Source organism: Delphinapterus leucas, chromosome 3 (assembly GCF_059928025.1).
Source record: "Delphinapterus leucas isolate spDelLeu-1000000601 "Yukka" chromosome 3, BTC_Dleu_Yukka2, whole genome shotgun sequence".
Taxonomy (NCBI): Eukaryota; Metazoa; Chordata; class Mammalia; order Artiodactyla; family Monodontidae; genus Delphinapterus; species Delphinapterus leucas.
The window spans coordinates 33,446,426-33,473,169 of NC_143131.1; the positions used below are offsets into that span (position 1 = coordinate 33,446,426).

The 26,744-nt window shown below is 42.4% G+C and overlaps 1 long non-coding RNA gene across 3 annotated transcripts in view; it reads right to left on the reverse strand.

Moving 5' to 3' along the window:
- Positions 1-26,744, reverse strand: part of LOC149749530 (uncharacterized) — a 166,701-nt gene continuing 139,957 nt past the window's right edge. For all 3 annotated transcript variants that reach the window (XR_016392629.1, XR_016392632.1, XR_016392631.1), the window contains one exon: positions 1-26,744. This exon is cut by the window's right edge and continues 36,211 nt beyond it. This is a non-coding gene — a long non-coding RNA (uncharacterized LOC149749530).

Here is a 26,744-nt window from a genome sequence, read left to right on the forward strand (position 1 = left end):
CACCCCCACCTCCTTACTTCATTCTCTAGCTCTGTGAATCACACTACTGTCAACCACAGTCATCAGCTCAGAAACCTGGGCTCCTCCTAGGCTCCTTTCTCTTCCATCACGTCTGATCCATCACCATTCATGCTAACTGCTCCTATTCATGCTTTCTCATACTCGTCCCCTTTGCCATTACCATCAGCCCTTATTGCCTAACTTGTTTGCCTGCTTCCCAAATTCTGCCCCTTCCATTCATCCTTCACACTGCTGCCAGAATAATCTTTCTAAAACACAAATCTGAGTTATGGTACTTTACACTTAAATTCCAAACTCCTTGATACGGCAGTCTTCATTCAACCTTTGGCCATGGTCTCTGCAGCCCATACGATGTACATTCCAAAGGTTATATGCAGTAACACATGACCGTTTACTAATACATTGCCTGGCTCGATATACAGCAACTAGTTTCCATTTTTGGCCTAAATGTTTGCTCTTCTTCTTGTGTCATATGCCATTCCATGCCATTGTGTATTTGTACATGCTCTCTCATCCTCCCCAACCCCTCCTGGCCTGTCTTCCCTTTTTCCACCTGGGTGGTACTTACTTATCTTTTAACCCTCAGTTCAACTCTATTCACTTCAGGAAGGCTTTTTTGAAACCATATGTAATTAAACACCTCTTCTCTGTGTTCCTAAAAATTCCTCCATTACTTCTGTCATGGCCTCTACATAGTTCAGTATTGATTTACTTGCCTCACAGACTGTAAGCAATGTGTAGTAGTTCTTGAGGTTTAATATTTATATCCCCAGTAATAGACTCAGTGCCTGGCCCATTGTGGGTGTTCAGTCAAGGCAAAAATGAATGAAGCCCAGAGAAAGACAAATACCATATCACTTATATGTGGAATCTAAGAAAATGATACAAATGAGCTTATTTACAAAACAGAAACAGCCTCACAGACACAGGAAAGAAATGTATGGTTACCAAAGGGGGAAGGCAGGGAAGGGATAACTTAGGAACTTGGTATTAAGAGATACACACGACTATATATAAAACAGATAACAAGGACCTACTGTGTAGGACAGGTAATTCTATTTGATATCTTAGCCTACAATGGAAAAGAATATGTATATATAAATATATATATGTATATTTGAATCACTTCACTGTACAACTGAAACTAACACAACGTTGTAAATCAACTATACTTCAGTTTAAAAAATGAAGCCCAGTCATTTCTACCTCTATACACTCATAGTGTGTTCAGGCCCTCATCGTCTCTACTTGGATAACCATAATTACTTACAAGTTGCTTTTCCTGGTTTCAGTCTCCATCCCAGTGAATGCATCTTTCAGCTCTGATCGTACCATTTTCCTCCTTAAAAGTCCACCGCTCTCCAATTCTGATATGGCCCCTCAGTAGAGCAGGGGTCCTATTGAAAGCTGGGATCGTTGTACTGTGCATATAAAAGGTGTGAAGGCAGAAAACTGGTTGAGAAACACTAGCCTATAAAATTAAATCCAGGATTATCAGCATGGTTCCAAAAGGTCATGTGATTTGGTTTCTCTTCTAACCTCCTAACTGCCTTGGACCCAGCTATTCTAGACCTTCACTCTTTCACCCAAACCAGAATGCCCTGGGCTCTCCTGCATTGGTTTTTGCATAATATGAAGGCTTGAATTTCTTTCTTTCACAAAATCTTCATCCTTCAAGATCCATTAGAAATGCCACCTCCTCTGTGAAACCTTCCTTGACTCTGTGTCCTCCAGCATGTTATGAATCTCATCACTCTTCCACTTAAGGTCCAAATTCCTATTTCAGTGACTGCATTTTATCTTTACTCCACTCTGTATCATGTTATGGAGGGAGGTGCTGATATCACCGTCCCTCAGTAGGGTATAAAATCCTTAATGAAGATGGAAGGTGTTTATTGTACTTATTTTGTAGCATCATACCTGCCTACGCCCTCCTCTAGCCCCGAGCACCTAACACAGTTCTCAACTGTCAATATTCGCAGATCTGATTTGCATTTTTCTTAGAAAAAGTGGTTCTTCTCCTACAGCCCAGTTACTGGAACTCACCATTCCCTCCATTTGTGGACACTAATTCCTAAAGTCTCTTGCTCTTTTGCTTCTCATAGTGGACCTTTGGCCTTACCTCACCTTGAATCCTTAAATTCTTCATATTTCCTTCTGTCAGAACTTTCCTGGGGGAAAAAACATTCTACCCTAATCCCTTTAAGAAATACTATCATTTTAGCACGCTCAAGATTTCTTTCATCTCATTCCCTTCTATTCATACTTCAGACCCCACATCTGTTTCCTTTAAGAGACCAATCATTCCCTGCATACCCTGCTTTCATATACTAAGCCTTTATGTCTCTCCATTTCTGCTTCCCACCTCCAGTGGAACACCTTCAGAACCTCTTTTTAAAATCTTGACTCTTTAAAAACTCTTATTCTCCATCCATTCTTATGCTGTCTTCCCAACACAAAAATGAGAAATGGAACCCTCTTCCCTGATTGAAAAAACCTTGCTCAGATAAAGCCCAGGCTTCAGCATCCCAACTTCATCCACTAGAACTGAAGTGTCATTGTTGCCTTTAATCACATTTATTTTATAGCCTCCATAAAGCAATAAAATATTTCAATCCACACACTATGCAAACAGTCGGCTGCAGCCAGCTATAACTTAGGAAGAGAAAAACTTGGCCCAAGCTATTTCATGAGGTGGGTTTGGGTGGAAGAGGACATTCCTCCTGTGCTTTTCTTTTCCTCTCACCTTCTTCCTAAGAGTCCCTCTGTTATCTCCCCTTTTCCCAATTTGCTTTTGCATCCTGCTTCCTCTCTATTTGGATTCTAATTGGACCTTCCTTTCCCTTTCATTCTCTTTAAATAGCTTCTGCCTTTGAACACCTCAGTCTGTACTGATGTGAATTATCTTATCATCTCCTTCTCTGCACATTCACTGTACATTTTGTGTGGTCTGTTTACTGCCATGTGTTTGCAGAGGGAGTACATCATGGAGATCAGTGTCCTGGCTGGGGCATCAGGTAGCATTTGGATGCTCTGCTCAGCCTCTTTCTAGTTGTCTAATCATGGGCAGGTTGTTTAACATCTCTGGGCCCCAATTTCCTCATCAGTAAAGCAGATGTAACAGGAGTACTTAGTTCATGATGAAGATTAACATTAGCACTCATTACCATCACTCTTTGGCTCAAACTGGATTAAGGAACATTGGTCTTTCACCCAGATTTGCATAACCATATAGGCTCGATTCATCACCCCCACTACCGTTTTTTTTTAATTTTTTAACTTTATTTTATTTATCTTTTTATACAGCAGTTTCTTATTAGTTATCCACTTTATAGATATTAGTGTATACATGTCAATCCCAATCTCCCAATTCATTCCACAACTACAACCCCCAAGACTGTCCCCCCTTGGTGTGCATACGTTTGTTCTCTACATCTGTGTCTCAATTAATGCCCTGCAAACCAGTTCATCTGTACCATTTTTCTAGGTTCTACATATATGTGTTAATACACAATATTCGTTTTTCTCTCTCTGACTTACTTCACTCTGTATGACAGTCTCCAGATCCATTCACGTCTCTACAAATGACCCAATTTCGTTCCTTTTTATGGCTGAGTAATATTCCATTGTGTATATGTACCACATCTTCTTTATCCATTCAACTGTTGATGGGCATTTAGGTTGCTTCCATGTCCTGGCTATTGTAAACAGTGCTGCAATGAACACTGGGGTGCACGTGTCCTTTTGAATTATGGTTTTCTCTGGGTATATGCCCAGTGGTGGGATTGCTGGGTCATATGGTAAATCTATTTTTACTTTTTTAAAGAACCTCCATGCTGTTCTCCATAGTGGCTGTACTCAATTTACATTCCCACCAACAGTGCAAGAGTGTTCCCTTTTCTTCACACCCTCTCCAGCATTTGTTGTTTGTAGGTTTTCTGATGATGCCCATTGTAACTGGTGTGAGGTGATACCTCACTGTAGTTTTGATTTGCATTTCTCTAATAATTAGTGATGTTGAGCAGCTTTTCATGTGCTTCTTGGCCATCTGTATGTCTTCTTTGGAGAAATGCCTATTTAGGTCTTCTGCCCATTTTTGGATTGGGTTGTTTGTTTTTCTACTATTGAGCTGCATGAGCTGTTTATATGTTTCAGAGATTAATCCTTTCTCCATTGATTCATTTGCAAATATTTTCTCCCATTCTGAGGGTTGTCTTTTTGTCTTGTTTATGGTTTCCTTTGCTGTGCAAAAGCTTTTAAGTGTCACTAGGTCCCATTTGTTTATTTTGTTTTCATTTCCATTACTCTAGGAGGTGGATCAAAAAAGATCTTGCTGTGATTTATGTCAAAGGGTGTTCTTCTTATGTTTTCCTCTAAAGTTTTATAGTGTCCAGTCTTACATTTAGGTCTCTATTCCATTTTGAGTTTATTTTTGTGTACGGTGTTAGGGAGTGTTCTACTTTCATTTTTTACAGGTAGCTGTCCAGTTTTCCCAGCACCACTTACTGAAGAGACTGTCTTTTCTCCATTGTATATACTTGCCTCCTTTGTCATAGATTAGTTGATCCTAGGTGTGTGGGTTTATCTCTGGGCTTTCTATCCTGTTCCATTCATCTATATTTCTGTTTTTCTGCCAGTACCATATTGTCTTGATTACTGTAGCTTTGTAGTATAGTCTGAAGTCAGGGAGTCCGATTCCTCCAACTCTGTTTTTTTCCCTCAAGACTGCTTTGGCTATCTGTGATCTTTTGTGTCTACATACAAATTTTAAGATTTTTTTGTTCTAGTTCTGTAAAAAATGCCATTGGTAATTTGACAGGGATTGCATTGACTCTGTAGATTGCTTTGGGTAGTATAGTCATTTTCACAATATTGATTCTTCCAATCCAAGAACATGGCATATCTCTCTATCTGTTGGTATCATCTTTAATTTTTTTCATCAGTGTCTTATAGTTTTCTGCATACAGGTCTTTTGTCTCCCTAGGTAGGTTTATTCCTAGATATTATATCCGTTTTGTTGCAATGGTAAATGGGAGTGTTTCCTTAACTTCTCTTCCAGATTTTTCATCATTACTGTATAGGAATGCAAGAGATTTCTGGGCATTAATTGTGTATACTGCTACTTTAACAAATTCATTGATTAGCTCTAGTAGTTTTCTGGTGGCATCTTTAGGGTTCTCTATGTATAGTGTCATGGCATCTGCAAACAGTGACAGTTTTACTTCTTCTTTTCCAATTTGTATTCCTTTTTTTCTTTTTCTTCTCTGATTGCCGGGGCTAGGACTTCCAAAACTATGTTGAATAATAGTGGCGAGAGTGGACATCCTTGTCTTGTTCTTGATCTTAGCGGAAATGCTTTCAGTTTTTCACCATTGAGAATGATGTTTACTGTAGGTTTGTCGTATATGGCCTTTATTTTGTTGAGGTAGATTCCTTCTATGCTCACTTTCTGGAGAGTTTTTATCATAAATGGGTGTTGAATTTTGTCAAAAGCTTTTTCTGCATCTATTGAGATGATCATATGGTTTTTCAATTTTTTAATATGATGTATCACATTGATTGAGTTGTGTATATTGAAGAATCCTTGCATCCCTGGGATAAATCCCACTTGATCATGGTGTATGATCCTTTTAATGTGTTGCTGGATTCTGTTTACTAGTATTTTGTTGAGGATTTTGCCACTATATTCATCAATGATATTGTTCTGTAATTTTCTTTTTTGTAGTATCTTTGTTTGGTTTTGGTATCAGGGTGATGGTGGCCTCGTAGAATGAGTTTGGGAGTGTTCCTTCCTCTGCAGTTTTTTGGAAGAGTTTGAGAAGGATGGGTGTTAGCTCTTCTCTAAATGTTTGATAGAATTCACCTGTGAAGCCATCTGGTCCTGGAGTTTTGTTTGTTGAAAGATTTTTAATCACAGTTTCAATTTCATTCCTTGTGTTTGGTCTGTTCATAGTTTCTATTTCTTCCTGGTTCAGTACTGGAAGGTTATACCTTTCTAAGAATTTGTCCATTTCTTCCAGGTTGTCCATTTTATTGGCATAGAGTTGCTTGTAGTAGTCTCTAATGATGCTTTGTATTTCTGAGATGTCCATTGTAACTTCTCCTTTTTCATTTCTAATTTTATTGATTTGAGTCCTCTACCTCTTTTTCTTGATGAGTCTGGCTAAACGTTTATCAATTTTGTTTACCTTCTCAAAGAATCAGCTTTTAGTTTTATTGATCTCTGCTATTGTTTTGTTTCTATTTCATTTATTTCTGCTCTGATCTTTATGATTTCTTTCCTTCTACTAACTTTGGGTTTTATTTGTTAATCTTTCTCTAGTTCCTTTAGGTGTAAGGTTAGATTGTTTATTTGAGATTTTTCTGTTTCTTGAGGTAGTCTTGTATTGCTATAAACTTCCCTCTTAGAACTGCTTTTGTTGCATCCCATAGGTTTTGGATCATCATGTTTTGTTGTAATTTGTTTCTAGGTTTTTTTAAAATTTCCTCTCTGATTTCTTCAGTGATCTCTTGGTTATTTAGTACTGTATTGTTTGCCCTCCATGTGTTTGTGTTTTTTTCCATTTTTTCCCCTGTAATTGATTTCTAATCTCATAGCGTTGTGGTCAGAAAAGATGCTTGATGTGATTTCAATTTTCTTAAATTTACTGAGGTTTGATTTGTGACCCAAGATGTAATCTAGCCTGGAGAATGTTCTGTGTGCACTTGAGAAGAAAGTGTAATATGCTGTTTTTGGATGGAATGTCCTATAAATATCAATTAAATCTATCTGGTCTATTGTGTCATTTAAAGCTTGTGTTTCCTTATTAACTATCTGTTTGGATGAGCTGGCCATTGCTGTAAGTGAGGTGTTAACGTCCCTCATTATTATTGTGTTACTGTTGATTTCCTCTTTTAGAGCTGTTAGCAGTTGCCTTATGTATTGAGGTGCTCCTATGTTGGGTGCATATATACTTATAATTGTTATATCTTCTTCTTGAATTGATCCCTTGATCATTATGTAGTGTCCTTTCTTGTCTCTTGTAACATCCTTTATTTTAAAGTCTATTTTATGTGATATGAGTATTGCTACTCCAGCTTTCTTTTGACTTCCATTTGCATGGAATATCTTTTTCCATCCCCTCACTTTCAGTCTGTATGTGTTCCTAGGTCTGAAGTGGGTCTCTTGTAGGCAGCACATATATGGGTATTGTTTTTGTATCCATTCAGTGAGCCTGTGTCTTTTGGTTGGAGCATTTAATCCATTCACGTTTAAGGTAATTATCAATATGTATGTTCCTATTACCATTTTCTTAATTGTTATGGGTTTGTTTTTGTAGGTCCTTTTCTTCTCTTGTGTTTCCCACTTAGAGAAGTTCCTTTAGTGTTTATTTTAGAGCTGGTTTCGTGGTGCTGAATTCCCTTGGCTTTTGCTTTTCTGTAAAGCTTTTGATTTCTCAGTCGAATCTGAATGAGATTCTTGCCGGGTAGAGTAATGCTGGCTGTAGGTTCTTGCCTTTCATCACTTTAAATATATCACGCCACTCCCTTCTGGCTTGTAGAGTTTCTGCTGAGAAATCAGCTGTTAACCTTATGGGAGTTCCCTTGTATGTTGTTTGTTGTTCTTCCCTTGTTGCTTTCAATAATTTTTCTTTGTCTTTAACTTTGGCCAATTTGATTACTATGTGTCTGGGCGTGTTTCTCCTTGGGTTTATCCTGCCTGGGACTCTGTGATCTTCCTGGACTTGGGTGGTTATTTCCTTTCCCATGTTAGGGAAGGTTTCGACTATAATCTTTTCAAATATTTTCTCGGGTCCTTTCTCTCTCTCTTCTCCTTCTGGGACCCCTATAATGCAAATGTTGTTGTGTTTAATGTTGTCCCAGAGGTCTCTTATGCTGTTTTTATTTCTTTTCATTCTTTTTTCTTTATTCTGTTCCACAGAAGGAATTCCACCATTCTGTCTTCCAGGTCACTTATCCGTTCTTCTGCCTCAGTTATTCTGCTATTGATTCCTTCTAGTGTGTTTTTCATTTCAGTTATTGTATTGTTCATCTCTGTTTGTTTGTTCTTTAATTCTTCTAGGTGTTTGTTCTTTAATTCTTCTAGGTCTTTGTTAAACATTTCTTTCATCTTCTCGATCTTTGCCTCCATTCTTTTTCTGAGGTCCTGGATCATCTTCACTATCATTATTCTGAATTCTTTTTCTGGAAGGTTGCCTATCTCCACTTCATTTAGTTGTTTTTCTGGGGTTTTATCTTGTTCCTTCATCTGGTACATAGGCCTCTGACTTTTCATCTTATCTATGTTTCTGTGAATGTGGTTTTTTTTCCGCAGGCTGCAGGATTGTAGTTCTTCTTGCTTCTGCTCTCTGCCCTCTGGTGGATGAGGCTATCTAAGAGGCTTGTGCAAGTTTCCTGATGGGAGGGACGGGTGGTGGGTAGAGCTGACTGTTGCTGTGGTGGCAGAGCTCAGTAAAACTTTAATCCATTTGACTGCTGACGGGTGGGGCTGGGTACCCTCTCTGTTGGTTGTTTGGCCTGAGGCAACCCAACACCAGGGCCTACCTGGGCTCTTTGGTGGGGCTAATGGCAGACTCTGGGAGGGCTCATGCCAAGGATTACTTCCCAGAACTTCTGCTGCCGATGTCCTTGTCCTCACGGTGAGCCACAGCCACCCCCTCCTCTGCAGGAGACCCACCAACACCAGCAGGTAGGTCTGGTTCAGTCTCCTATGGGGTCACTGCTCCTTCCCCTGGGTCCCAATGTGCACACTCCTTTTGTGTGCCCTCCAAGAGTCCCCACCACCATTTTTAAAACAAGTGTGTGTTGGGGATGTCTCTGGCAAAGAAAAAACTGGTAAGTTGTACATCATCTCTGTCTTAAACGATCTGACCCAAGGACTTGGGGTTCTGTTAGGTTTCTGAACCTACCCATAAGCTTTATAGCCACCCGGGATGCCTTTGGAATTTGTTCCTGGTTTGCTAAGATCCCCTGAGAGTATATGGTAGGCCACCATAGTATCCAGGAGCAGCAGGACTAGGGGTGGAAAGATCCAGAAATTTTCTCCCTCTGTGAGGTGTCACCAGTCCTCCAGGAAAAAAAAACAGAGCTCTAACTTCCAGGGGAATCCCATCATCCATTAAAGTCTTCAGAGCTGGGTCCAGAACAAGCACCAAGCTGGGACAACAAGCACCCTCAGCCAATTTCCCAAGGACCAGGACACCAGGTCTTCAATTCGGACAGGAAAAAAAAAAAAATTCAAAAGGTTGGGTGACTCGGGCATATTAACCGTGTGACTCTAGGCAAGTCGATTGCCCTCTCTGGACCTTGGTTTCCTGATCTCCGGAGGAGAGGGCTGGATCTATGAAGAGTCGGAATTAGTTGATCATTAAGATCTCTTTCATCATGAGCATTCATAATTCTATAAGGCAGCTCTTCCTCAGCCAGGCCCGTAATGTGCCCAGGTACATAGGTATCCATACCCATCCTGGATTATCCAGTACAGCAATGACTTCAAATATTTTCTCTAATTCTCAAAGCAAGTGCACATTATTTACTTTAGAAAATATTGCGAATTTGAGAGTAGCTCCTGCTCATTGACAATAACGCCGGCTTATTTCCTTGCATGTGTTCAGTCGCAGCCCTCTTGATAGAGGCCAGGGCTTGATAGAATGTGTGACCCCACTTATACCCTCATCCCCAGAAGCTGGCTAAGCCCAGCTTGGGAGCAAAGCTTTTTTCAAATTTAACCAGCACTTATGTGGCACTTACAGTATGCCAGGCAGTGCTCTAAGACTATGCAGACAGTAATTCATTTAATGTTCATACCACATGAATCGAGAATTTTTAGTATTCCCATTTACATATGGGAAGCAGAGGCAAAGAGAGGTTAACAAAGTGGCCAAGTCACACAGCCAGTGGGTAGCCTAGCCAGCTCTTAACCCTACTCTAACCTGCTACTGTCAGCTCCAGGCACTTGGGTGGAGCAGTTAGTGTTGCTGGACCCTCTGCCCTGGCTCATGGTCTGTGTTTCTTCCTTACTTTACTGTCTCCAATTTCCAAGGGCTCGTCTCAGTGAATCTCTTAGCAGATCTTCAGGCTTCGATCTCTACGTGACTGTGATGTAGTGGAAGATGCTCTGTTCTCCCAGTCAAAACACATGTGTCACATCCCCATCTCACCTTTTACTGGTTCTGTGACTTCAGACACCCATCACCTGCCTCTACTAGCCTCATTTTAAAATGAGGCTATTAGTACCTGCTCAGCAACAGAGGGGAAATCCACTGAGCCCACACCTGGAAAAGTACCTTGAAAGTTACAAAGTGACATATAAATTAAGGGATAATGTCAGCATCTGGCACCTCGCATGTGATAGTCATGTATTACACATTTGTTGAATTGATCGTAGGCAAGAAGCAACACAAAATTTAGGAGAGCATACTGATTCAGGAACATGTCTAAGCCCTAGCTAGGCTTGCAATAGAGGAAACCATCAAATCATTATTTCCCTAAGCCCTCGTATCTCTAAAATGATCTGCTCTAAACAGGCACATTTTCCTCAAAGAAGCTCAGAAGCCAGAGGTTCTGGAACACACGTGTGTGTCCTGTGGAACCAGGGATGAGGTGGGCCAAACCACAGGCCTGGGTTCGGGGGGATGGGTGGTAAAGGAAGCGGCCTGGGGAACTTAGGTCTGTGTCTACTGAGGTCAGTCATCTGCTCAGGGGGTCCTGTAAGCTTGATGACAAGGACCAAAATGGGTGCCAGCCAGAGACAAGTTTTAGCTAAATCTAAATAAGAGACTTAAAATACCTACCTTCTCGACCCCTGAAAATAGAAACTTGAAATCAACAGCCCCTGATTCCACCCTGAGTCTGAGACGGGTCCAGCTAGTCCCCACTGATGACAATGGCAAACGCCCCAGCCACCACGGGCACTGGTGGGGCGCCTCAGGCTTCAGGTGGCTCTCAGTTCAAGCTCCGCTCAGCTCTACTGACTTAGAGGAATTAGGGAGCCTCTGAATGTCAGCATTGTCCCCTTTTCAATGAAAAAACAGTTGTTCTAAAAAAGTAATCAAATAAACAGGACCTGCTGGATTAGAGGAATCTCTGTGAGCTTCCAGGAAACAACATTCCCACCACCGGCTCATTTTCATGGGGGAAGCACAGCCTGCGGGCAGAGTGGAGACTTGTTAGACACCATCTGCTCTGTGTACCGGAGAAGTGGGAGCACTGGGGCAGCCAGGGCTACTGAGAAACTGCGGTGCCCAGGAGGGAAATCAACACTGCCCCACATATATTCTAGGAAGAGAAAGTGTGGGCTTGATGTGAGAAAGGCAGAATCCGCACCACTGAATCCCCAAATATTTTTACGGGGGGTTGAAAGCAAAAAAATTTACCAAAAACTCCCCACAAGCCCAAACAAAGCTTCAGTGTGTTCCCATTTGCAGCCAGCCTGATAATCACACCCTTCGTGTCTTCTGCAGCTGGGCTGGAACTCAGCGAGTGGAAGGCGCTTCCTATAAACAAAGGCTCCTTGCCTCCTCCTGTTCCCGGGCCTCCACCTCCGCCCCTCTCTGCAGAGCCAGCAGGTCAAACAACTGCTTAACCTCTTGGCTTAATTAAAATTTTGGTTCCCTCTTGCAAACTAAGAGCCAGAGATAAAGGAGAAATAGATTGGTCACTGGAACTCATGAAGGAAGCTTGCATGCAGGCAACGGGCTGCTCTGTGTCCTACCCACCCCCGATACTGGATCTGTGCAAACTGAGGCTGGCTGAGATCCCCTCCGAGGCTGCAAGGCTCTGCTCTTGGGAGAACACAGCATCACTCTGCCCACCTGAGCTCCAAGCAAGGGCTGCAGTTCTTGGAAGATGGTTTCAGTAAGATAGTAGAAACTCAGAATTCTAATCCACAACCAAACCATGGAATCAGTGAATGCCCATTCCAGACCTTTGTTTTTCTCCTAGCCTTCGCTCCCCCAAAGGGAGCCCTCTCACTCCATTCTATTTATTTTACGCACCTTCCTCCTAACCCCCACAGTTTAGCTCAGCTTCCCCAGCCTTCACCCACTTTCTCACCATCCTTGCAAGGCCCCGTGTCCTTGCTCACTTCTGAACTTAGAACTCTGGGTGATGTGGCTCTTGCTTGAGCTGTATGGATCATCTCTTGGCTTCTCTGCTGTCTCCTCTGTTACTTCCATCTTCCTGTGCTTATCACGCTTTGCCCTCCTTCCCCAACCCGCCCCCCCACACACACTGTAAGTGTTTAAAGTCCATGAAAGCAGCTACACAGCCTATAAGATACCAAAATCTTTTAAAGGTTGAATACCTCTTCAACCAAATGTTAGCTATCCATAGTTTCTCCCTCTCTCAAGGTCAAGCTTGGGTTCTGTTGCATCCATGCGTTTCCCTGCCACGATCCAACCAGCACCCATCTCTTACTTTCCTGTCTACCTTATTCTTTGCCTCTTTGATGCATCTTGTTTCATAGGTTCTAGCAGGCGTAAGGGGTCTACAGGGTCTTCTCTCCACCTTTCCAGCAACCCATGGACTTCACAAAACCTGGTCACCTAGATGGTGCTTTATTATTTGCAACTCTATAAAGCATGGGATTTTGTTGTGATAACTGCTTTCTGTTTTCTGTATAAATTTTGTTTCCTTTAGAAGACTGTATGGCAGTGGCTGTTTGTCTACAGTATGTATAAGTATCACTTGGACACTTATTAAAACATAGAGTCCAGCCCCCTGCCACAGAGATTTTAAGAGATCATAGGCTTAGAGTCAGGCCTAGGAACCTAGGTTGGATTTTGAGAAAGTTATTCTAAAGCTACTCTCTGTAGATCAGGTCTTAAATTGTTTCTATGTTGTCCATGGTATGGGACAGAAATGAGCCTGGTGAAGATGGCTGCCCCACGGGGTCACCAGATGGTTGATTTAAATGAGGTGAGATTCCCATCTAAGCTGGTTTTCTGAGCCAGCCTGTCTTCCACTGCAGGGTTAAAACTTTTCACCTGCACCCTTGCTACCCCCCAGATAAATGACCTCCATAAAACACATCAGGAAAATCCCTCAAATTCCAAGCTAATTGACAGAGATTCCGGGGATAGTTAGCAAATAATTCTCTCTTCTCTACTGACAATCAGCAAGAACAATAGCTGGCCCTCAGCCCACCCAGCAAATATCATTCCATCAAGGTTCTCCGCGACTTTGTCTCTTACTACAACATCTATGAGAATCGAAATTCTCTAAAATCAAATTCCAAGCCTAAAAGAGAAAATGTTATGATACCTGGAAGCAGACCATTCAGATGTTTTGAGTTAATTTGGCATGACTGAAAGAATTTTCACACTTGCAAAAATATCAGAGTTCATTTTTGGCCTCCAAAGAGCTGAAATATAGCTCTGTTTTCAAACTCTAATGAATTTGGCACGAACACTGTTCTCAAAATCAGTGTGAGTTTTGGAAGACCCAAAAAGTGATGTGTGAACTCATGTAATAACAGATTTCAGAATCACAGATTGCTCACACTGAAACAATGCTAGATAGTACCTCATCCAGACCCAGCTTTTAGAGTTGAGGAAACTAAGGCTTTGCCCTATATTCCTAAATACCAAAACAACAATTAAACCCACAGTTCCCAAAGGCTACTTTATTCCAGGTGGGGGGTTTTAGCAAAACATAAATGAAGATAACTTTTAGGAAGTACTTTTAGGGGGGCAGGATGGTCTGTGGATGCAGGGTGTTCATTGAGGCTGTAGCAGTGCAGAAAGAACAACAGACCAGGAGGCAGAAGACATGGGCTCTGTGTCCCATCTTGGCCAAGTAGAAACCTCAAGACCCTGAACAAGTCATGACTGAGGGTTAGTGTCTTCATCTGTAAAATCAGGGCTGTATGATTGATGAAGTGAAGCCAAGCGTGTGAAGTACACTACAAACTCTCCAATTCTATTGTCCCAGCAACGCCCACAGTTGTACCCAGATGGTCTGCTTAGAGTTAAGTCTCCGTGTCCCCTTACTTCAACTCCTTTTGCCTAACCACTAAATCCAATTTTTGATCCTGGTTCTTTGTGGCTTTTTTGCCTTCTCTGATCTCGCCCTGCCCAAAAAGGAGCAGCCCTGGGCCCAGAGATGCCCATTTCCAGTCTGGAACTAGCAGAGCAGAAGTACAAGCCAATGTCTTCCATTTCTGTCTCCCAGGATTACACAGTTCCCTGACCCACAACAGTTCCTTGGTGTTTATTAACTTGTACCAAAGGAAATAGAATAGAATGGAAAAGAATGGAATTGAATTTTGTAAAAATGAACTCAAGCCCATCCCTCCCCAAATTCCAGTCTCCCTTACAGAGAAGACCTAATTAAGAAGGTCTTATCTGGTGAGATACAGGTTTTTTAACAGGTGAGTTCTACCTATTACCAGAAAGTGAGAAAGATTTTTTTCTTTTTTTAAAAAAACTGCACTTTTCCCAGGTCTACTATCTACTTTTCCCAGTAGAAAATGATCCTCTTTCTTCCAGGAGGAAGTGTATAGGTATTTTCTATGTGGGAGGATGGTGCTGATTTGCCAAAAAATTTTATTTGCAAACTCTCATTATGGGCAAAATTATTATTATTTCTCTTTTGTGGCTCTGAGGTTTTTCTAAGAACCATAATGAGGAGACTCTGAGAAAAGGAAGACAGTAACTCAAGCAAACTCATTTTTCTGGTTTGCTTTTATGGTCCAGTCTAGAAACTGTGGCTCTCGCCACATACCTATCTGTGGGTCCAGTTGACTTTGCCCAAAAGGAGGTCCTCACTTAAACAGCATCTCAATGCAAACTTAGCTCAGCAAAACCTCCAACAGGAGGTACCAGACACTGATTACGTCTGAGTCAAAGATGTTACAAAATGTATAAGTGCCACAAAGTCTATCAGCTATTGGAGTTAGACTGTGTTTATCACAGCAAGGGGCAAGTAGAAGAGGGTGGTCTCTCTTCGAAGATCTCAAGTCTTGGCCTGTGGGTGAACTCCTCCACCTTTTGGAATACATGGAATATTCTGGAATGTTGTGGGATGCCCTCCATGCTGGCAGGAACCCCTCCTGGATTCCTTGGGATGAAGTCTTCATCAACACTTTCACCTAAACTCTCACCTTCTCCACCCGCTAGAGAACGAGGCCCATCAGGAAAGGAAGACTAAGCCATGATCTGAAAACATGTTAGCAAACATTTAAATTTTACCCAAGAGATCATCGGAAGCCACTAGAAGAGAGGAGAGTGACACCTGAAGGAGACAGTTTGGGCTCCTCTGTTTAACGACTGAAGCCATTATATGTTTTAATGGGATTGCATATTTGTAAAGCACACTAGAGTATACAGAATTCTTTGCACAGGCATGGTCTCATTTGATCGTGGCACCCTGAGACACAAGGGGATTGCTGCACTCACTTAGAGATGAGGAAATCAAAGCTCAGAGGGTCTTCAGACCCAGGGCTCTTCATCTCACTACGCAGCCCCCAGCCCTTCAGCAATCCCGGTAGGGCAGGTGGCTGATAAATGCTGATCCAGAAGGTCAGCCGATGGGCCATCTCTCAGCAACACTGTGAAGGCAGGAAACGAGCCCTCAGTGACAGGCAGGAGCTAGATATTTTCTCTACATTTTCTCACTGAATTCCCCCAACTCAGGCTTCTTGGGTTCAAATCCCATCTGCAACAATTGTCAGAAGTGGGGCTCTTTAGGCAAACTGTATGCTCAGTCTGTGCCTCAGTCTCCTCACGTGTAAAAGCGAGATGATGTTACGCCTTCCTTTCAGTGTTACTGTGAGGGTTAAATGAAGCAACCCGCTAAAACACAGAGCTCTGTGCTAAGGACTCATCGCATATTACCTATTACTACCATGGTTATTTCCCTTCTTTTTATACATGAAGAAAGAACGCTAGAAAAGTTTAAGTGGGAACGTTGCTGAGATTGGAATCTAGTTTGACTCCAAACACCTTATTGTTTTTACTGCCTCCTGCTACCCTCTGCTTCCTCACGCTCTGCTCTGCTTCTCCTCCTGGCCTCTTCCTCCTCGGCAAGCAGCCTATTATCCTTCCAAGTGTTTCTGATCCCGGGCTGCCTGCATCAGAATGATCTGAGACCTTCCCCATATGGACAGAACCAGAATTTCTGGAGTTGAAGCCCGGGAATCTGCACTTTCCACAAGAAGCGCAGGTGACTCTTCGGCACCTTGACGGAGGTCAAGAGCCGCTGACTCAGAGGGACCACTGCAGCAGCGGTCACTGCCCAGACCGCCCCACCTCCCCCTTCACCCAGGAAGTGCTCCAAAGCTATGCTGCTGTGGACCCTCCCTCCCCTGCACATCCCTCACCTGCTCTTTCATGATGGGCAATTAGAGATACAAGGCTGATGCAGCTCACTCTGTAATGACTGGTCATTCCAATCCACTTTGAGTAACGGCTTATTGAAGTAATGCCTTATTTTGCCTCAGAGTCAGGCAGGCTCATCAGAGTGGGTAGCGGGTAGAGAGCGGGGAGGAGAAGCAGGGGTCAAGCTACATACATTCTCTGCACGAGACACCCACCATGCACAAAGATGTAACAACTACCCACCTAGAAAATCACAAACTGTACCAGGGTCAAGCCTACAAAAAATGAGATAACACAGCAGAGTAAGCAAGCGCAGAAGGGGAGAAACTAAATCATTATTTGTATTAGAGTTTTATCTTATCTCACAAGTGCAGCAGACCTTTTCCAGAGAGGAGGCCGGGTGTCATTGACTATTTGCTCTCATTTGTTCCAGCTTTGCAGAGGCTAGTCAACTGCCCCACCCCCGACCCAGGTGTCCACAAGAAGCTTTTACCAGATGCTCCTCTGAGGCTGCTAAGCCTGAACCTCAGAACATAGCCCCAAGGCGAACATTTCTGCTTTCTTAGCATGATGACTGCTTTTTTTTTGCCCAAATTTCTTCTTAAATTGGACTTAATCTCTGGTTATATAAACAGCTGAAGAGATCCTAATTCCTGGGAGGATACCAGAGATCAGTACTTGAGTAGGGAAGGAGATGATGGAGTGGAGAAGAATGAAAGGAAAACAAGTATTAATTATTAAACATTTACAAGATTTACAGAATCACACACCATCTGGCACTTTTTCCCTCCAAGTGCTCTGTCCTCATTAAAGGGGAGGAAAGGCGGGCTTCTCACCATGGAGAATTTACCTAATTATGTTTTCTCTCTTCTAAGGTGGGAAGGGTTTCCATGGCTGGCTTTAAAAACATGCGGCCTATGGGCAGCCACCTTTGCTCCGAATGGAAATGCAGTTACCCTATCTGCCTTGATTTGATGCTATCTCTTATTTTACAAACCGGACTTGGAACCACTTCACAAAAGGCACTATGCAAATATATGTGAATAACATGCAAATATATGTGAATAACAGGCAAACCGCCCAGGATTCTGAGCATGTTTTTATAACAGGCCGGAAACACTGCCCCCAGCTTAATTTTGCCTGCTGGTGTTTGGGGCAGGGGAGCAAGCAGTTCAGGGTCTGGGTGTGGAAGGAGAGGTGGGGTGATAGAAATAAAGAAGTTCCTGATGTGCCTCACCCTCCCTAAGATGGTAGGTGTGGGTTTACCCACCATATTTTCCATATACTTGAATTTCTAGAGCAGGTTTAATGTCACTATTGCAACTTATTGTCACCCAGTAGTTCGGTTAATGGGTGTTTTGATTTGGGACTTGGAAATCCTGTCATTGCATTCGTAAGCGCTGTCCTCCCAATCCTCAGATCCCAGGTGGGGACAGTCCAGGTGAGTCTTGCCCCAGAGCCCCTCTTAGACCCTGGGGAGTCACCCAATATTAGTGGCTGAATCATCCTCAGGTACCATCTAGTCCAACTGCCTCATTTTACAGATGGGCAAATTGAGGCCCAATGGCCCAGTGTCACTGTGATACACTGAGTTGGTGGCTACACAAAGGTAAGAATTTGGGCCCCATGAGTCTTGGTCCAGGAACTGCCTTGCTGCTCTTTAAGAGTTTACAAAGTATAGAAAAAATATGAATATACTTTCTGAAATCATCATTTTAAAAGGAGAGAGACAAATGGACAAAGGTAAAGAAGGAAGCTACGTCTAATAGTGGGGCGGGGGGCAGAGTGGTCCGAGCCTGAGCTCTGAGATGAGACACAGCACGGACCAGCTGCTTAGTTGATGTGTGGACTTGGAATCTGACCTAACCTTGCTGAGGCTCAGCCCTCATCTTTAAAAGAGAGATCATAGTGCCTATGTGCCCGGGTTGTACAAGGATTAAAGGAGATAATGCATAGATCCTGGCACACGCGAAATGCTGGCTCTCGTTATAACCTCGGTGCAGCCATCCAAGGATTTGAATAGACTGCCAAGGCATCAGTCCTGGGGGGCCTGTCCTCAAGCCAGATTTCCTCCCTGCCAGCTCCTCTCTTCCGGCCCAGGACCCTAGCTGCCCAAACCCGCCCCTCTACCTCCCTCAACAATTAAGACAATCATGACAATTTTAGTACTCAGCTCTACGGATCTCTCCAGAGGGTGGCAGGGCACTGACTAGAAATGAAGTTGCAAAAGGACACAGGTTAAAGGGTACTGGTAAGGAAAAGAGAATGGGAAGAAAAGGAGAGCTATTAGGGGGTTCCTTTCATCTGTCATACCAGTGCTGGATGATGTAAGAAAATCTTTACAAGAATGGGGAACGTGAGGTACGATCACCAGCATGTCAGTCCTCCATGGAAGTTACATGGTAGCAAAATGAATGCCCATCACTTTTGTCTTGCTTTGCCTAAGTTACCAAATACCTTAAGTTAGTGCAAAAGCTTGGCTTTCCCCTCCCCCAGGACCATTAAAACCATGTCCCGTGAAAGCTGGTTTAAATAACATTCTAATCACGGACTGCTCAGTCGTTATACAATGATAATTAGTATTTTATAAAGATCCTGATTCAACAAAGAAAGATCAAATAATATTCAGTACAGTTTTCATGAGAAATACATTTACTCATGTTCTGAGTCTCTGAAACCTGGCCTTTCATCTTTCATGCATATTAACCAGAACACCCTATTTTCTGGCTGTATCAGAAAGGACAATCCACTCTCTTTCTTAACTCTAGATCTGCAGTTTTCCCTTTGAGTCCCTATTTATCTTCTTGCGAAACATGTGCCCAAAAGAACAAGAGGATAACATTTTCTCAAGACAATATTTGTTTTGCAGAGTGTATCCCTGATACTGGACACCACCCAGCTGTTGGAGACCCTGGAGGTCGAGAGTCTGAGGTTCCGACATTGCAATTCAAACCCCAAAGCACAGTGGATCTTCATCTTGGTTTCAGAAAAGTCATTATCTTCATTTTTTTTTTTTTTTTGGACACTAGAGCTGACCCCCTAGAGATAAGAACAAAGAGAATGTGTTCCGTCTTCCCCAAGACTGCTGCCCGAGCATATATTTTCCACTTAAAGCTTTTAAGTATTTGACTTATACGTTGACGAACACCCCCAGTGGACTGCTAGGGTTTGGTTTAATCTCCAAGAAAACTGGCATTAAAATAGACCTTTTCCCGGCAATAATCATCTCATTTACGATAAATTATTCTATTCTCAGTACCTTTGAGACACATGAGAGCTTTCATGTAATAAAGAAGCCATTTGTTCCTGAATATTTTAATGCATGTTTCCATATTTTTCTCATTTTTAATGCAAGTGACATTGACAGTATTGTAAGACAATGTCTTTTAAAAGCAAATTTATGGCAAATGTTCCAGTGAAATGGATGGCAGCATGCACCATTGCAGAGCTATTCTGCTGAAAGGAGCAGGGCAGAGATGCTCTAATTCTCATTTATGTGCATAAAAGAGTAACTTGGACAGAGAAAGACAATGTTATTGGGCAAATTGATAAGATATGGGAGATCTCCGTTCAAGGTGGGCACCATCCTTTGATTTGCTGTATGTACTTAGTCATTGCTGTGTCTCAGATGCCACCTCTGAAATACAGGTGGAAAGGGACAGATGTTGGAAAACGCCATGGTGACTACTTAGAAAGAGTTGAGTCTGAGCTTTTATGTGTTAACTGGAAAAAGAGGCTGTTTTGAAAGGACAGAGAATCCGGGAGCAGACGGTATGGTCTTTGCTAGAAATTTGACTATTTTGATTTTCTAAACTTGCATTTCAGAGCTGCCCATTTGGGTACTATCTATCTGAAAAGCCACCATGATGGTGGTTCTTGATTGGGAAGGTGGTAACAGGGTCTGGAAAGGGAGACAGTGTCAGAATCAAATATACCTGTCCCTGCTTCTATGATTTTAATTTATGCTAGACTCTTGGGGCAGAAAAATCTTTTGAGAAATCTCCTCATATATAATTCTGATATGCTTCCTAAGAACCACTGCATTACTATGAGATTTAACCTCAATCATATGTACTGACAAGAAAATCCATTCTTGACATGAGCAATATAGCACTTCTGGGATAAGAAGCCAACTCCCATGGACAGCTAATGTTCTTTTGGTAAAATGCTCAGTTCATGTTCTGGACATTAATACTGTCCATCAGTAAGAGTGAGCCATTGTCTAGGGTCAAGCTAATTCAAAGTCACACTCTGGCTAAAAGAGTTAAAGTCTTTGCGGTGAAGAGTTTACAGAGTAGGGATCTAACTTTCGTTTTGGACAGATGAGCTATTTTGGCCTTGGGGATGATGCCTAACTCTACTTTAAACATTGCATCTAGCTCTCAGTTCCCTTCCAAGCACCCGGAAAAAGGAGAAAAGATACAGTAAGAGGGAAATGATGAGTCGGTGTGAAGATGATTTAATAGAAGCCAAAGCTAGAAGGAAAGAGTAACGCATGCATTGCCTTCCTATTACGTGCCAGGCACTGTGTTATATGTTCCCATTGTTAGAATGGAGACGTGTAATAGGAAATGTCTAAGGATGGTGGATCCTGGGGACCAATGGCTCACATCTGCTCTAATACGGTAGCCAGTAGCCATGTGTAGCTATTGAACACTTGAAGTGTGGCCAGTGCAAATTAAGCTGTGCTGTAAGTGTAAACTACGTAAGAGATCTTAAAGACTTGGTTCAAATAAAAAGAACATAAATTATCTCATTAATAATTTTATACTGAATACATGTTGATCTGTTAATGTTTGGAATATTGGGTTAAATAAAATGTATTCTTAAAATTAATTCACGTCTTTCTTTTTTACTTTGTTTAAATGCACGAGCACTAGAAAACAAAATGACATACGTGAGGCTTGTGTTTGTGACTCTTGTTATACTTCTGTAGGGTCGCACTGGCTCAGACTGTTAATAAAACTCAGCTCTGTCATCAAGAAGGGGAAAAAAAGACCTCCATTTAACGCGATAATCCACTGTTACCCAGGGGCAAATGTTCCAAACTCTTCATATGGACCGAGCCTCTGAGTTGCTGAATTTAAGTGGAGGCACTTTGAATCCGCTAGGGATACATCAATGGCACAGGCTTTGACCAGGGGCTGCAGGGAAGACTGCAGACTCAGCCCCAAATGGACAGAAGAGCCAAGTCGCTGTGGAACAAAGAAAGTGGTGATAGAAAAGTGTGAGCACTCACAAGCCATGTGAAATGGCTGAGGGTAAGGGAGCGGCACTGAAATGGGGAAAAGGGAAAGAGGACTTGGAGAAATCAGGAATCAAAAGGGAATCTGTTTGCTCTTTCCAACCTCGAGACTTCCAAAACCGAACAGGAATTTTGTGCACAATAAAAGCTGATATTCACTACATCTTCCAGAATGCCCGTTACTGTCTTAAATGTTCTACATGTATCAGCTCCTCTAATCCTATGAAAAGTCCTGTTAGGCAGGCATTACTATTATCCCATGGAAGATGTAGAAACCAAGCCTGGAAAAGTTTGATAACTAGTTGAGTTTTCTCATTTGCTAAGTGATGAAGCTGGGCTTGAAGCTGAAGAGTCTAAGCCTACCTGCGTGGCTCACGCCCTACACCACTACGTGCCTGAAAACCCAAGCCCTCCCATCTCACGGGGCTGTAAGAGCCTTGGGGAGAAGACAAGGGGTGGGAATGGGTCCCGGTCAAATTCCCTTCCATTATTTTCAAGATAGCCTGGGAGCTGGGACCACAAAGAAAGTACATTTACACAGGTAGCTCTGGGAGTTGAGAATCTGCGTTTGGGTGACTGGGCAAGAAACCTAGTATAAGGTAGCTACTGAGGGTGTGGGCTCTGTGAGCCAGCTGTCAGGGTTTGAGTCCCAGCTTGACTACTTCCTAACTGTATCCAAAGTCACAGTTTCCCCATCTATAAAACAGGTTAATTCCAGTAGTTGCCTCAAAGAGTCGTAGAATTAAATGAGATGCATGGAAAGTGCCTAAGTTTCCCCATCTATAAAACAGGTTAATTCCAGTGGTTGCCTCAAAGAGTCGTAGAATTAAATGAGATGCATGGAAAGTGCCTAAGTTTCCCCATCTATAAAACAGGTTAATTCCAGTGGTTGCCTCAAAGAGTCGTAGAATTAAATGAGATGCATGGAAAGTGCCTAAGTTTCCCCATCTATAAAACAGGTTAATTCCAGTGGTTGCCTCAAAGAGTCGTAGAATTAAATGAGATGCATGGAAAGTGCCTATTAAGTACACATAGTGAGCCCAGCAGTAGATATTGGCTGTTACGACAGCAGAGGAGATGCAGGATACAGCTCTAAAGGCTGCCACCCACAGGTGAATCAGCACATTGAGAGTTGAAGAAATGTAAATAGAAGTACTCCTGAGCAAGCCAGCTTTGCCCTGAGTCAGAGGAAAGATATGCAAAAGAAAAATGCTGTAACCTTGGATCTTCTTCCTCAGGAGATGAGAGGCTGTTGAGACCCTTGAGGACATCTCCTGGATGCTCATCAGTACAAGAAGTCAGGGTTAGTTTGACTTCCCTTTGCCCATAGTAAAGAAAGAGTCCTTTGCCTTGAGTGGTGAAGCACCTCTCTAGGGAAGAGGACCGCCACCCTGGACCCCTAAGACATCACACTGTGGGCCCAGCCTCAATGGACTGGCATAGCGGGTTGGGCCAGAAGTGTACCCAGGAACTGTCTGTATCAGGCATCGAATGGGTGAGCTGGGACAGCACAAAGGGTTGAAGCAGGATTGGAGAATTTCTGCTCATAGTGGTCAAGGAGCAGCATGTCCGCAGCAGGCCACAGAGGAGGAGGAACATAAGGAGCTTCTGGAAGCTTCTTGAGTAGAAACTTCTATTTACAACTCATCCAACCCCACTTCCCTGTCTTTGGGCGGGATGCTTAGAAGCTAGAGATATTTAAATGTGGTTTTCCTAGATTTGGTGCGTCTCCTAGGAGGTGTTCCTCTGAAGCTCAGGCCAAGAGGACCACAGGGAAGGAAATTTTATTGTGGCCAATGGAAGCCAAGGGAGCATTTCAGAATGAGGGCATTGGCTGTTTCACTACATTACAGAGGAGTCAGGTGGAGGTTGATCTTGGATTGGAACTAAGGGGAAAAAGTTTGGGGCAGACCTTGAAGGGTGGGCTCACCTTCCTTCCCATTTCTCTATCAAAATGTTATGGGCAACCTAATCTCTGAGCAGAGAAAAGCAGGCCCTTGGATATTACTGGCAAGAATTATAACATCCCATCGAGGAAGACATTCTCTACCACAACAGGGAGTCTCGAATTAGTCAAAGACTTGGAATGGTTTCTTGATAAATGAAATGTAGTCAATTTTAGTGACTTCTTTGGGGGATATTACATGTCTTGTTCCTTTCTCTTTGTTTACTTTGGATTGCCAGTGAGGTCAAGTGCAGTTGTTGATCTCATCCCAACAGCCCAGAATACGTGAGCACATCTGCAGCCCAAGAAACAGTACTCAAGTGACCAGAAGTAAAATGTGGTGCTAAGTGACCCAAACAATTGAGAGGATACAATCTGGCACAATCTGTAGCCATTAGAAAGCCATATATATATATATATATATATATATATATATATATATATATATATATATGGTAGTGCCATTTTAAAAAGAGATATGACAGCACAAAATGTTGAACTCATATGTTGCTGGTGGAAAGGTAAACAAACACCTTAGAAAACTGGGCTGAGCACATAAATACGTTATGCTCCAACAATTCCACTCCTATGAACATACCTAACAGAAATATATACACGTGTGCACCAAGACACATTTTCTCGTTTCCACACTATTCAAAAAAGCCAAAATGGGGACACCTCTTTTGCACGACATCAAAACCTCCCTAGCCCTACCTTTGCTGTTGCAACTGATTTCATGCAGGCTTTGGCTGCTGCAGGTACAATCAGTATAACACCTTACCTAGGGCCTGCACCATGTACACCTGACTTCCTGCAATGCAGTCTCTCTGACTTGGGATTCCCTTGGAAAACTCATGCATGTATGACCTGGGAGAACAGGAGAATATATGCTGGTGGGACCATTCTTGGTCGATGGGAGACAGGAGCCAATAAGCAATGGATAAATATTTCTACTTCTGTTCTCCCCGGTAAACAGTTCTGAAACGCATTTCAGACAGCCCCTTAGAAGACACTGATAGGATTGAACAGCAGCTAACTGTAGGAGTAGTTAACGTAACAAAATATCCATATATTGGCCTCCCCTCTTTTCCGATTTCACACTCCGTCACCTGCGTGCCTGTTCCCAGGGAAAATGTTCCCAAATGAAGTGTCCACAGGCAAACCTCTGTCTTGGGGTCTCCTTTTAGGGGAACCCACGGCTAAGATAGCTCAATTTGGAAACTACCCAGTAGTAGAATGAATAAATAAATTGTGGAATATTCATAGGAAGAATTGTTGAATTCCATTCCCCCCAAAATGAATGGAACGCACAAATACCACGTCAAATCAAACAGCTAGCTAGAAAAGAATATATGCTCTAGATTCCATTTATACAAAGTTCAAAAGCAGGCAAAAGGAAATCACGGTATTGGAAGTGAGGAGAGTGATTACCTTTAGTAAGGAGGAAGGAGGCAGTCATTGGAAGAGGTTATGGGGGGACTTCTGGGTACATTGTCAACTTTCTCTTTCTTGAACTGGGTATTGTTATGCGGTGCTCACTTTGTGATAAATCCTTGCACATTTGTGCTATATGTGAATAAACATGGTTTTCAAAGAGCTTAAGATCAAGAAATTGTGATGACCAACTCTTTACTCAACAATGTACAATCTTGTTTTAGGAAGATCACTGTCTACGTCTACAGTCTATTGTAGGAGATGCCAATCCCAGTTCCTTCCCTAGCTGGGAAGGTAACATGGACAAGTGAAAATGGTCCAGTGGGACTGTGATTTTCTGAACAGGGTGGGTTCTCTTCAGTTCCAGCCAGTGTTGTGGTAGTAAACTGGTAATCCAAAAAAAACAAAAAGGCACAAGTAATTGAGCAACTGGGGTTTGGAAAATTAGGTCCTGGTCCCAGTTTTAGAATTGAAATTGCTTTGTTTACTAGGGCCTCAGTTTCCCCATCTGTATTAGGATGCCTTCTGAAGACACTCTTCTCATATCAGAACTTCTAGGTTTATGTAATGAGCATCAAACCATGTGAAGCTGTCCTTTGGGACTGGACAAACTTCACAACGTGGCAGGGACAACTTAGTGGTTCTGGGCCATTGACAGACATTCCAGGTTTGAAGGTTGCCGCTTTCCCTCCTTCCACTCCTGTCACTTATCAATGGGAGGGTGAGGCTTCCCCAAGCCATCAGCCTAACAACGTCCATTGGCCTGCTGGGGAAGTCCAGTCCTGATGCTCCATAGTCCTTGAACTTCTTGATTTCTGGGGGAGAACAGATCCACTTTCTTGAAAGGAAACAAAGTAGAGCAGGGAGACTTCACCTGGGCTTGTACTGTGGCTCTGCCACGTGATAACTACGGATTTCAACCTCAGTTTCCTCCCCTGAGTTCCTGCCTCACAAGGATTGTGACAAAAAGCATCAGCCCTTTAAAGTGTCTATATCACAGAGTCTCTGAAACAGGGTGTCAAATAAATGTTAATCACCATGATTATTGTTACGATTTATCAAGGCATCTCTTTAGAGGTGCTGAACAGCCAACGGCTCAGGTCCTCATTAAAATTTAAACTTGTGTCTCCTTGTGTTTCATTTGGTCTCCTTTACTCTGTTATGTTAGAGAGTCAGCCAGAGCTAATATTTCTGCAAGATCCAAACAGGTCTAGACACGGATATTCTAATCTAATCCCAGATTGCAGACTCAGGAATGCTCACAGAGAGATGCTGCTATGTATTCTGCTGGAGAAAATTCACATGCCAGGAGGCAAAAGATTCAAACTTTGAATATCTGAGAAGGCAATTAGGTAGCTTAATGTGTGCTCTTAATTTATTTTCAGATAATATGTATAAATTCTCTAGACAGGATCAGTAACTATATCAGAGCTTGAGATAAAGGGGAAAAAATAGGTCATACCAATTCTGTTTTAATTTGAAAATTTGATATTTTGTTCTTCAAGGGCTTTTTAATTAATTTTGATTTTTAAATTTTGCATTAAAATCTTACGTATCTTGATCACTGAATTTTTTGGCACCCCTTTAAATTTTGCACTTGAGGCAACAGTGCCCCACTTGCCTCACCCTAGTCTTAGCCTTACTCACAGTCCTGATAGTGCCCTAAGCGAACAGGCGCTTAGTGGAAGACTTTTTTTTTTTTTAATGTATTGATCACTTCTAGTTGAATTCAATCAAGAATATGATTCAAGGGCTTCCCTGGTGGCACAGTGGTTGAGAG